Genomic DNA, 13,572 nt, shown 5'->3' on the forward strand with positions numbered 1-13,572 from the left:
CAAACTATTCCCCCCTCACCTGGGCAGGTGTAGCACTCACATCCATAATTCCAATATTTGACAGTGAATCAATCATAAACTCTAGAAGCCTGCTGCCTGTTGGCATGAGGCTTTGTGGGGGGGGGCACGTTCAGACACAAACTATAGCAATTCCTTTATAATAATACTTTTTCTCTTTTTACAGTTTTTAATTTAGTGTATTTTATCTGATATATATTTTCCTGCTCTTTTTTGGTTTTGGCAGTTTGATTATAAAGTGTCTAGAGGTGTGCATGTGTGTGTATGTGTGTGTGCACATGTGTGTTTGTGTGCATGTGTGTATATTTTTGGTATCCATTCTACAAAGGATTCTCTGAGGTGCTTGTATCTGATTGAGCATTTTTCCTTAGTTTGGAAATTTCTTGGCCCTTATTTTTTCAAATATTTCCTATATCGTTTGCTCTTTTCTCCAATTTCATGTATCAGGTTAACTCTAGGACATTTGTTGAGGTGTTTCCCTACTCTTTTTTTCTTTTTTTTGTTTCACTGTGGATAATTTTTAGTCTTTTTTCTTTAAAAAATTTATTTACCTAACTGTAATGCCATACATTGCCAACCATTTATTTTGATACATCCTTTTCCCATGGTAATTTAGAAAATCTTTAAGCCAGTATAAATAGTTCATAATATTTGGCCATTTGGGTATAGACCTGCATGATTCTTTCAGTGATTCTTTCTTTCAGAAAGAAAAACACTGAAATGTAAAGCCCTGACATAACTAGCTAGGTACAGTGAGAATCTGCCCCAAGTATAAATTTCTTTGAGGTAAGGGAACCATATGTCTGTTCAATTAAAAAAAAAATCCTTACAATTCAGGATACTTTTTTATCTTTAAGCAGGGCCTAGAACATCTTAGCTGGTAATTGGGCACTGAATGGCTAGAACCACTGCCATGAATCTATAGGGATGTGTTCTAGCACCTCAGGCTCCTTCTACTGGGTCTCACAAAGTGCTCTTCTCTGGGCAGGGCAGATGGAGCTTCAGCTGGACCCATGTACTTTCCTTCTTGGCTTCCTTCTTTTTCTGATCATTTTCCCGGACACGTTTTAGGCAGCTATCTTGACTCTTAGAGTGCTCGCTCTACTGAGTGTACACACTGATGCTCTTGGCCAGAGTCTTACCTGTATCTTGTTTACAGCAGTGCCAGCAGCATGCCGGGTGACACTGTAAACTCCTCCAGTTTTGCCGTGGCGACATTTGTGTGGCGTTCCTTTTTGAATGTTAACCATTCCCTGATGTCTGCATTATCACTCTTTTTGTGGATTAACATATATGGCCAGAGAAACAACCCCAGGTTTTCTAAAAGGCCTAGGGAGCATATCTTTTGACTCTTCTCCAGAGCCTATCAAAGGAATTCTTCATTGATAGAATTTTTTATTCCAAGTTTCTGTTTCTTTTCTATAGTTTCCATTTTTCCTGTCAAATTTCCTGTTTAAGCATTTACCCACTTTTCTATATGTATCTCTTACTTTAATAACCATTTTAAAGTCCCTAAGTAGTAACGCCAACATCCATGGCATCTCTTAATCTAATTGAATTATTATGTCTCTTGATGGTGGATTGTTTGTTCCTTTTCCCCGTGTGCCATAGTTTTGGAATTTATTCATGCTTTGAGATGACAGCATGCTGTTGGTGTCGGAGATTGAATCACAAATCAGATTAGGACTTTAGATGCATTTGGATTTTGTGGTTTCTGTCCTTATTTTTAGTACAACAGAGTCTTAAAGTCTTCAGAAGCACAGGGCTGCATGTTGCGCTTTGGGTGGATGCTGAATGAAGTACCAAAGTTGTTTTAGTGTTTTAGCTGCTCTCTCGACCATTCTCACACACCCATACCATTGCCAGGAGAGTGCCTCTCACTGTGCTCTTAAGCATTACCTACCAGGAAGCTCCTTGAGGCCTGCCTTGTGGCAGTGGAAGGAGCGTTCTCTGTTGCTTTTCCACCTCCCAGTTCTGACACACCGTCAGCGCATTAGCTAGAGTCTGCGCTGCTGGGGGAGTGGGGGTCCTTCAGTTTGCTCCCTCCGTGAATATGTTAAACTATTTAAACAGAAAATTAAAGTGACACATAGAGAAAAGTGTAGATAATATTTTTATAATTATTTATTTATTAAATAAAAAGTACAGTACTCCTTTTTCTTTCTGTTTCACTGTGGATAATTTTTATTTTACTTTTTTCTTTAAAAAATTCATTTACCTAATTGTAATGCCATATATTGCCATCCACTTAACTTAAAATGCTACTTAAAGTAGAAAATTAAAATGACCTATAGAGAAAAATTAATATAATTTTTGCATAGATCTATTCATTATATGAAATATATGGTTTAATGTAATTATGCTGTGAAATGTCTACATCTTACAGCTGGAAAAATACGTTTACGGGAACCAGAACCAGTGTGCAGGTGCTGTCTCTCCTCCAGGCCATCTCACTGGTCAGTGCAGCCACTGACCGCAGCAGCGTGTCTACCGTGTGACTGCTGACACACGAAGCTTACACACAAATTGTACTGAGGGGCTGCAGTGGCGGAGACGCGTGCAGAAACACTCAGTACAATTTGATTGCAAGCGGTCGTGCAGCTAGACACGCTGCTGCGTTCAGACGCACACAGGAAATCTTAGCTCAACATCAAATGTAGTTCAAAAGGATCATAAACTATTATTATAGTTTTTTATGGTCCATAAAAGTTATAACAGTTAACTGATGTAAGTAAAGGAAATACTAATAATCATATTAGTAATACTATTTTAAGAAGAATTCTTTACAAAACATTAAAAATATTGCAAAGAGTGCATTCAGTAAAAACATTTTAAGAGCATAATAAATTTCAGATGTAAGATTCATATATCCATGTACTTGAAGCTTCTAATCTTTGCTGTGTTAGAGTGGAATAAACTGCTACAATATAATTTTCCTTTTGCCAGTAATGCCGCCCAAAATATGTGCCACCTGGGGCACCCCCTCCCCACCGTTCCGCCACCATACCTTGAGCACTGCACCTTGGGAATGGGGCTTGCTTTTCTTGAGAAGCAAATCTGCCTCTTTTCCTTGGTTGGTTTGGGGCAGGAGCTTTGTCCCATCTGCTAGTGATGAAAACACTCTGCTTTGTATTTGAGTAGGATCCTGCGCGCCAGTTGGTTTCTTGGGAGGGGCGTTTGCTGCTTCAACCTCTCTCCCAGTGGCAGTGCTCTTTGGCTGTGCCCTGGGGATGACAGAGTCCACTTTCTCGCCACGTTTTTAAGAGAAAAGTCTGCAGAATTGTGCCCATGTCTCAGTAGCCACTAGTCACCCCTTTTGTACCCGCAGCAAGTATGCACCCATGGGTGCTTCTTTTGGTTTGTTCTTCTGCTCTGTGTCTAGTCTTCCTCTGAGTGCCCAGCGGAGGCCTATAGAAACGCCCTCGCGGGTGCGTGTGGACTCGCGGTTCTGAGCACTGCCCTTGGCGTTTAACAACTTGTCGAAATTTCGGCTGATTTCCCTTCCCACTCAGTATGACGGCCGCCGCCTTTTCCTGTACTCTGGGCAAGGATGAAGCAGTGTGTCCCGTTTTTCCCTGGGGAGATCTGTTGCTCTTTGGAATTCAGATGGTTTGCCTTAGAGCCTCAGGGCTCTGCCTGGCTCAAGAAGAGTTGATTTTGTAGCGTATTCATCCTTTTGTTATCCTTAGTATGGGAGTGACATTATTTATAATTTTCTAAATGTCAAGCTGAATGTTAATTTTAGTTTTTAAACATTTGAAATGTTTCTGTTACAGAAAATAGAAAAGCTGTATTAGTACTTCCAATTGGTGTCAATAATATGCTTTTCTGAACATATATTTTCTTACACTTTTAAACTGAAACCTGGCTTTACTTTATTCACACAGCCCCACTTGCTTGGTTGTTAATATTTCACAGAGGGTTTTAAATACCCAGGTTATTTTGAGACCGTCATAGGTGTGAACAGTTAGTGAGGGCATTCATCTGGGTTTTCTCACCATATGCTTTCCTCACATCGCTCTGCTTGAGAGGGCGTCTTGTTGATTTGACCTCCTAAGTTTCGACTTCACTGTGTAAGTCGGATGACCTTTCTTATTTCTGGGGGTAAGCTGTTAAATTGTATTATGAATATCTTAGAGCATATGATAAAAATATATATTGCAAATGGTAGAACTTAAAGTTCTTATCCAAAGAAATATATCTCCATAAATATATTGTATTAATTCATTCTTAGCACATATATATCAGAAAGTAGAACAAATTGCAACATGTAATGTACTGTGTAAGCTGCTATTCTGTAAACATACAGAGTAATTAAATTTTATTCTTCCTATGCTCATTTTTTGGTGATAAAATTGTGTCCATAGGTTGTGGCAATTTCTTTTTTTGAGTACACTAGGGAAACCAATTTTTTCGGATTTGTTTCCCTGCAGGAAACTGCACCAGCAGTTTGAAATGTACAAGGAGCAGGTGAAGAAGATGGGAGAAGAGTCACAGCAACAGCAAGAACAGAAAGGCGACGCCCCGACCTGCGGGATCTGCCACAAGACCAAGTTCGCCGACGGATGTGGCCGCGACTGTTCCTACTGCCAGACCAAGTTCTGCGCCCGCTGTGGGGGCCGAGTGTCCCTACGCTCCAACAAGGTACGCGGCGGGGACGCGGCAGCTCTCCGACAGTAAGCTCATTGGGAGGAAAGCGAAGAAGATAACTGAGATTAATATTTACACTGACCAGAGCGCAAAGTCCTCTGTTGGCTTCGCTTTAGGTAAAAGTTGGTTTAAGTTTTCACTGAATTCAAAGGATATTTGTCTCATTATTTTGTGTCAGTGAGCTTTTGGTTTTGTTGAGTCATAGGATCTTAGACTTTTAAAGAAGATGGAAACAATTTAGACAGCAACTCTTTTAGAGAGCAACTGATGTCACCCCTTTATTTTATAGGTGCAGCAAATTCTGACCTAGAAACTGAATTTCCCTCCTACAGCCACATTGCTGGTACATATCAAGGTTTGGGGTAGCTTTCTCCACTGTGACACATACTCTTACAAGCCTCGAAGATCCGCTTTTACTTTGGCCTGTTTCCTTTTCTTTTGAAAAAGACACATCTGTGCTTTGAGAGTCAGATTCACGATTTTATAGCTTTCGAAGCCACATTCCCATTTGTTTTAACATTAATGAAATAGCTTTAGACTAGAATTTTAAAAAGAAATGTTAAGTATTAATTTCATACTAGACTTTTTTATTTTATGAAAAAATAAGATAAAATTTTATAACCAAACGATAAGAGAATAACAATAGCTCTTAAAAATGCTAGTTTATCTATGCACTTTAGGAAGAGGTTAATGCTACCCAAACACTGCTTTGTTGAAATTAACAAAAGCAGTATTTGCAAGTGTTCATTTCAGTGAGTTATTTAGAATTTGCCCTTGTGGCCTCACTAGCATCTCTTCACTTAATTATTTACTTTTGTAGTTTCTGAATAGGAAGCTTCATTTTCTCATTGTTCCTTTTTCTCAATGTTCTGTTTTGTCCAGAATTAATCATTTATTTTTCCTAATCGTTTCCTTTGGCCTACTTCATATTTATTTACTTTTCCCCTCCACTTGGTACATTGGATAGAAACTCTGGTATAGCTTTGCATAGAAAAGGTGAGAACGGACATCTTTATATCATTCTTAATCTTAAGGAGAACACATTCAGTATTTATTTATTTATTTATTTATTTCTGGGTATTGGGAATCGAGCTCGGGACATTGCACTTGCCAGGTAGGCACTCTGCCACTGAGCTATATCCCTGGTCCCAAGCATTCAGTATTTCACTATTAGGTGTGATGCTAGTTGTAAGGTTTACACAGATGCCATCTGGACCTGATTTGCTGAGAGTTTTCTACTTTGTGTGTTTATCATAAATAGTTGTTGGATTTTTGTCAAATGCTTTCTCTATGTCTGTTGAAATTAACCTTATATTTTCCTTTCATTTTTAATATGATAAAATACTTGATTTTTTTTCTGGTACTTTGGGCCTCAAGCACACTAGGCAAATGCACTGAGCTATATATCTCCAGCTCTCTTTATTTTGAGACATAATCTCCCAGGCTGGCCTGGAATTTGTTAGATGCCTGCCTTCAACCTCCTGCGTACCTGAGATTTTCATAGTTTAGTTTTTCCTACATTGCTGAATTTATTGGCTTAAAATATTTATAATATTCTATTATTATTCTTTTGATACCTGTAGACTCTGTAGCCATGCTACCTCTGTCATTCTTCCATTGGTAACTTGTGTCTCCTCTGTTTTTCCTGCTCAGTCTCTTAGATGTTAGTTAATTTTATTTATCTTCTTAATGAACCAAATTTTGTTTTTATTGATAGTCTCTATTGTTGATTTCTGCTTGGATCTTTAGTTACTGACTTTCTTTCTTTGGCTTTGGTTTTCTACTTTTCTAGGGTCATTGCTCTGAGACTTTATAATTCTCTAATGCAGGAGTCATGTGCTGTAAATTTGCCCTCAGATCTGCTTCATTGACTTCCCCCAATGTACTATCCCCCGTGTGTCTAATGCATTGTCTTTTCATTTTCATTCAGTTAAAAATACTTACAGATTTTCCTTTTCTTCTTTGATCCATTGATGACTTTGAAGTGTGTCACTTACTCTTCAAATATTATGAGGTTTCTGGAAATCTTTCTGTTAATGCTAATTTAATTGTTTTATAGTCCCAGAGTATTTGTATTTCTTGAACCCTTTGAAATTTATTGATACTCATTTTATTGCCCAGAGAATGGTTTATTTTGATAAATTTTCTGTGTGTACTTGAAAAGGAATGTATATTCTGTTTTTTTGGGCAAGAATATTTAAAAATGTATATTGGGCCAAGTTGACCAGCACTGTTGTTCAAGTCTGCTATATTATTGTTCACTTATTCTATTATAATTAAGAGAGGGGTTATTAAATATTTAATGATACTTGGGTTTGTCTATTTGTCTTTGCAGTTATATTTTTATTTCATGTATTTTAAGCTATATTTTTTGGTACATACATTGATTTAATTGACTTCTTTATCATTATTAAATGAACTTGTTTATTCCCAGTAATATTTTTTGTCTACTTTGTTTAATTAAATTAATTAGTTAATTAATTTATTTTGGTACCAGGAATTGAACCTAAAATCTTGCGCTTGCCAGGCAGGTGCTTTGCTGCTGAGCTATATCCCCAGCCTACTTTGTTTAATTTTAATGTAGCTTTTCCAGCGTTCTTAGTATGTTTTTCTATGGTTTTATTTGAGTCTTATTTATATCTTTATATTTAAAGTACTTTTCTTGTATACAGCATTTGATTGGGTCTTCTTTGTTAACCAATTTGATAATCTTTGCCTTTTAATTACATACTTAAATAATTTATATTTTATGTCATTATTAATGTCATGATTTAATTATATCATCTTGCTTTTTATTTTCTATTTGTCTGACTTGGTCTTTTTTTTTCTTTTTCAGCCTTGTTTCGGATTGCTCAAGTATTTTTATGATTTCTTTTTCCTCTTTGCTTTGATTTGTTATAATGGCTTTGTTATTTTATTGTTTCAGAATTGATAGTGTACAACTTTGAAATATCATGGTAAACCTTCAACTGACACTACACCATTTCATGTATAAGAGCCTTACAACAGTGTACTTCTAATTTCTCTTTAGATTCTTACTGGGGTTCTATCTTACTTTTTTTCACAACATATAGTTACATATTTTGTTTAAAAGGTTTATGTTTAAAGAGTAAAGTAATACAAATTGTGCATTTATTCTTGCAGTTAACCTATTGGGGACTGTTCTATAGATCTGTATTTCTGTCTGGTATCATGTTTTAATTGCTTGAAGGAGTTCCTTCAGTTTTTCTTGTAATAAAAGTCTGCTGGTGATGAATACTTTCAGTTTTTTCTTTGCTGAAAATTTTTCCTTTTTTTTTTGGCTTGGTATGGCATTCTAAGTGGACAGTTTTTCTTTCAGTATTTTGAAGTTATTACTTCACTGTCTTTTCCTTTTAACTGTTTTTACGAGAAATGTGATATTTTGAGTTTTCTTTGCATGATATGTCATTTTTCTATGTCTGCTTTAAAAGTTTTATCACAAGTTATGTTCATATGAATTATGATGTTTCTTGGTATACATTTTCCTGTATCTGGAGTCTTTTGCATTTTATTTGTGAGTTTATAGTTTTTCATAAGGTTTGGTGAATTTGGGTCATTATTTTTTTTCAGTAGTTTTTCAACTTTTTCATCTCTTTTCTCCTGAATTCAAAGACTAAGTTACCTATAGATTAGCCTGCTTGAAGTTGTCAAACAGCTTGCTTATATTCTTTTCACTAAACACTAAATTAGATTATATTTTTTAACCTTTCATTTATTTTACTTTCTGTTACTATGCTTTCACATTACTGATCTTTTCTTCTTCAGTGACAGACCTCTTATTTATTTATTTATTTATTCTCTCAAGCATTATACTTTTCATGAGTAGAATTTCTATTTGGAACTTTAGATATCTTTAGCTCTTTTTTTGTTTTGTTTTGTTTTTTTGAGACAGGGTATCGCTATGCAGTTCAGGCTGGCCTTGAGCTCACTTTGTAGCCCAGCCTGGTGTCAAACTTGCAACAATCCTCCTGCCTCAGCCTCCTGAGTGCTGAGATTACAGGTGTGTGCCACCATGCCTGGCATATCTTTAACTCTTCAATTTTTTGCACATGTACAATTCAAGTGTAACAACTGTTTTAATGTCCTCCTTCGTTAACACTAGCATCTCGGTCGGTTCTGGCTTGGTTCTGACCGGTTATTCTCATGATGGTGTGTGTTTTCCTGACTGTGTATCTGGTATATTAGACTGGATGGCAGGCACTGTACATTTTACTGATGCTGGCCATTTTTGTGTTCCTCTGACAGTTCTTGAGCTTTGTTCCTGGATGCAGTTCAGCTATGTGGAAACAGTTAATATTGTCACATTTTGCATTTACGATTTTTTATGTGGATCTGAAGTAGTGCTCCATTTAGTGCTGATTATTTTCTTTTACTGAGGAAAGACTCTGTCAACATTTTAGCCAATGCCCTGATAATTATGCAGTTCTCCAGTCTTACTAGTCAGAATATCACTCTTCTCTGTAGCCCTTTCAGATTATCTTTTCGTTCCCTCAGGAATTTCCTCACACGAGCACTCGCTGATCATCACTCAGCCTAACGCTGAAGGGCCTCTGTGGCTCTCTTGGTTCTCCTCTCTCCGTGACTCCGCTCTCTGATGCCCGGTCCTTTCTCCTTCTGTGTGTGTGTGGCTCCGCCTGCGCGCCCTCGAACCAGCCTGCCTCCTGGAGAGCGTCTCGGAATAGCAGTAGTAATTGCAGAGTTCATCTTGTTTCCCGTCATTCAGTGCTCACTGCTTTTGTTGCCTCTTGTCAAATGTGTTAAAATTCTTCCACATAGTTTGTCTGTTTTTGTTTGTTTCAAGCAAGAGTCTGGTCCATGTTACTCCATTTAGCCAGACACAGAAGTCCCCAGTGACATCTGAATACCAGTCAGTGGCTTGAAAGCGGACTTCTCTGTTTTCATGTGTGATCCAGATATGCTAAGCATAACGGTAGTCAGTAAATTCAACGCAGTGAAAAACTGAAATAGTCTGTGAAATAAGTTCTGCTGTGGTCATCTGCAAATCTCCATCTGTGATTTTGATTAGCTGCTGGTGAAGAGTTACTGAGAAAGGGAAGGCGCCGGGGACAGAGCCTCCCCGCTTTTCTCAGGTATTGCTTAGATCTGAGAGGATTGTTAGGAAAGTAAAATATATTAAAAAGCACGCTAGATTTTAGCACCTGGAAGACAGCCCTGGGTTTCCTTCATTAGTTCATTTTCATTCACATTAAAGACCTGTCAGAAGAGTATCTTAATTTATGTAGGAAAGCATTCCTTTGAATGAAACGTGTAAAGACTTCCTATATTCCAAATGAAATGACTCTTTAGTTCAATTTCTTTTTTCAAATTTGATCATCATAGATGTAGTAAAAGCTGCCTCGTACAACAGGTGCCTCATACATGTCTCTGATTTATCACAATCCCAAAGATTCAGGTAGAGAAATTTGCTCAGAGTATTCCTTCGAAGTAGAATATTGAGAATACAAATACTTTATACCTTAAAATTTAATTAGAATGCTATTTAAGAAATTCTTTTTGTGATGTCCTAAGAGAACCCAACAAAATAACTTTTCATTTTAATTCTGAGGCACTTTCATGTATCGCATCCTTAACAATTATTTACACCTCTTGAGGTGCGTTAAGGATACAGAGAGGAAAGTGTTGGACATATGGAAACACCAGTCCAAGGTTTTATAAAATCCTGCATCTACTTGTTTCCTTTAAGATGATATCCCTCAGTAAATAAAAGCCATATATTTAATCAAATAAAATAATGATTTTGTAAGGAAGAAATTATTTTACAGTCATTGAATGGTGATATTGGGAAGACAGTAAAGTTAATTTACAGTGGGGATTATATTAAACTTTAAAGTGTGGGAACTTCAGCTTTAAAAAAAAAATCTTTTGGTAACATATTACCAAAAGCTTATTACCATCTGCTTGATGACTCTAATTTTGAAAAATAAAGGATATAAATTTTTCAGAATTGTATTATTTCACTTAAATATGAGAACTTAAAACAAACATGAATATTTTCACCTTATAAATTATCAGGTCTGAAGTAGAATAGATTATTTCTTTATAACGGCTATACAAGAACAGTGAAACTCAGTCCTTTAAAATATGTAGATACACATGTACTCAGTATATCTGGTGGTGAGAGTGGAATGGTAACATCGACATCCTATTAAAGAGCAAATTAGTAATATCATTCACACAAGTAGTTTTGATGATTAGTACTTAGTCTATGTATTCAGAAGTCAAATAAGAATTAGAATACTTTTGCAGTACTCTGGCTGTGTCTTTTTTCCTCCCTCTCTCCTTTCTTGCCTCTTCTTGCCCTTGCAAGTCAATGGACAGTATTCTAGGACAACATGCACTCAGTCTCCACACAGTCAAGGCATGAAGTATCGTTGGGAAACTCAAGGGAGCCGAGTTCTGTCCTGCCTGGCTTTTGTTGTTTGATTTCCATTTGCCATGTCACTTCTCGCCGTGCTTGTGTAATCTGTAAGTGCAGCGCTGGTCTAAGTGATTTCTGATGTCTCTTTGGGTTCTGCATCCTATGACCTTTAAAGCTGGTATTCTTCACAGTTCTTGAAATATCTGAGAGATATATTCATGCTCCCAATGGTTCTACTGCTTAAATAATTTTAAAAAATAATTGAGATGCCTCATTTATTTTAAAAAAATATACAGTGTATTTTGTGAATTAAGCTTTTGAGTGTTGTGTCTTTTGTTTTGGGTGCTTAGGACTGAACTCAGAGTTTTCATACTGAGCCACATCCCTGGCTCTTTTTAAAAATTTTGAATTTTGAAACAGCGTCTCACACAGTCACTAAGTTGCCCAGGCTGGGCTCAAGCTTGCAGCCCTTCTGCCTCAGCCTCCCAGCTGACCATCGTGCTCAATCAAGCTTCGGCTTCTTAACTCTTCCCAAATTTATATATATAACATAGAAATGATGAGGACAGTACTATTTTAGAAAATTGTATAGGAATTTGAGGAATAGGTAAGCCAGACAAACTTACCAGAATTACATAACTTATAGGAAACCATTAAGCAAGTGATGGTATCATACAGGACCTCAACTTCATGCCTGCAGGCTGAGTAAACTAGAAAGTGTGAGAATACTATTAAAGTAGCTGTGGAATTTTAAAGGAAAATGGAAAGATTGTTTTCTTTGATGTCAGTCTTTCAAAAGGTGCAAAATACTTAGTGACAACACAAATCAGTCTAACTTGCAGAATTAAGTCGCTCTGTATCATCTAATGAATGTAGGCACTGTGGAAGGAGACAAGATGCAGTTTGAGCCAGGCATGAAGGAAAGCATTTGTCAAAGTTTACACGAAGTTATCGCCTCATTGCAACATCTTCAGTAGTTTTCCTCCGCTTCGCCCGCCTGTGCAGCTCATGACCTGTGTGTCAGACAGGCTCTGGGTGCAGCTGCCTGGAGAGGCATGTGTGCCCTCAAATCGGGTTGCTGCTCCGTGGGAGGCTGTTTCTTTTCAGGAATCTTTGGGTGAGTCTGTGGGTCTGTTCTGCTCTACTGCAGTGCTGTGGGAAATGAGGTACAGTGCAGTACTATATTTTTGCTGTGGAAGGAAGGCTGCCTTGGAGTAGAAGGGCTAAGATTTCCACATACATGTTTTAAAAAATAATTTATGTGGGACCATTTCTGTTCTGTGAATTTTTCTTTTCCAGGTCATTTTTACAATTTCTATTCTACTTTTCAAAAGAAAGCACGCTCCTCAACTGCTCCTAGTCTGAATCTAGTCTTTATGTTGAAACACTAGTGAACTATGAAACAATGTTTTAAATTACATAAATACTCACTAATATTTATTTTTAGCTTATTTTGAATTAAAATAATTCAGATCCATAAAAAAGGAGCATTGTATTTTTCTTTTGAAGCCTTCTTTTTAATTCTCCTTCAATATATTTATTAGAATACCACTGAATCTCACTTAGGCCAGAACAGACTTTCTTCCTCCTCTGCCACCCCCCCTCGCCGCCCCTCTCCTCCTCTTTTCTCTCTTCGCCTCTTCTCTCTCTCCCTCCTCCCTCCTTGCTGTTTGCTTCCCTCTCCTTTCTTTTCTTTTGCTGTTTTGCAGTACGGGGGTTACATTTATGGAGTGCTCTGTCACTGAGTTGTATCGCTAGCCCTTTTTGTATTTTATTTGAGACAAGATTTCTCTAACTTGCTCAAGCTGGCTTAAATTTATAATCTTCTGCTTCAGCCACCTGAGTATCTAGGATTATGGCTGTGTGCCACTGTGTGCCCCTCTGCCCACCACTGGGTGCTTTCTTTCTGGAACAACCTCAGATCTACTTCTCCTAAGCTACCCCAGATCTACACATTCTAAATGGCACCACTATTTTGTGACCTAAATCAGAAAGCAGTAGTCATCTCAAGTTTCCTTCTGTCATTACTTTCCCACAGTTTAAAAAATGTTATAATTTTCTTTATCTAATAAGCCAGTGACTGCTGTCTTTTTAGGTTCTTATCTTCTGTCACCTGGACCAATGCTAGTTTCCTAACTAGTCTCTCTGCCCCAGTCTTGGCTTCTCAAACATGTCTTTCATACCCTGCTGTACACGTGCATGTGCGTGCGCTCGCACACAAACACACACACAAACACACACACACACACACACACACACACACACGGCAGGCATTCTATCACTGAGCTACTCCCCTCCAGCCCTGGCCCCACTTTCTAAATTTTATCATGAGACAGCATCTCACTAGCTCTAGCTTTGAACTTACAATCTTTCTGCCTTTGTCTCTTGCATAGCTGGGATCAGAAGTGCGGCACTATCCCCAGCTTATAATTATGTTTGCCCTTTTTGTATATGCCATGTTCTTTGTAGCAAGTATTTTGTCCCAGTGGTCTTTCTGAGATTCT

At 37.5% G+C, this 13,572-nt stretch overlaps 1 protein-coding gene across 2 annotated transcripts in view; it reads left to right on the top strand.

The window, feature by feature from the left end:
• Nucleotides 1-4,586: 4,586 nt before the first annotated feature.
• The window catches only part of Rims2 (regulating synaptic membrane exocytosis 2), a 383,342-nt gene continuing 374,356 nt past the window's right edge, over nucleotides 4,587-13,572 (top strand). For both annotated transcript variants that reach the window (XM_013512858.1, XM_013512859.1), the window contains exon 1: nucleotides 4,587-4,662. The gene's annotated coding sequence lies outside the window, so the exon portion shown is untranslated. The remainder of the gene's footprint in view (nucleotides 4,663-13,572) is intronic.

This window comes from Chinchilla lanigera, unplaced genomic scaffold (assembly GCF_000276665.1).
Source record: "Chinchilla lanigera isolate Chin_1 unplaced genomic scaffold, ChiLan1.0 scaffold00016, whole genome shotgun sequence".
Taxonomy (NCBI): domain Eukaryota; kingdom Metazoa; phylum Chordata; class Mammalia; order Rodentia; family Chinchillidae; genus Chinchilla; species Chinchilla lanigera.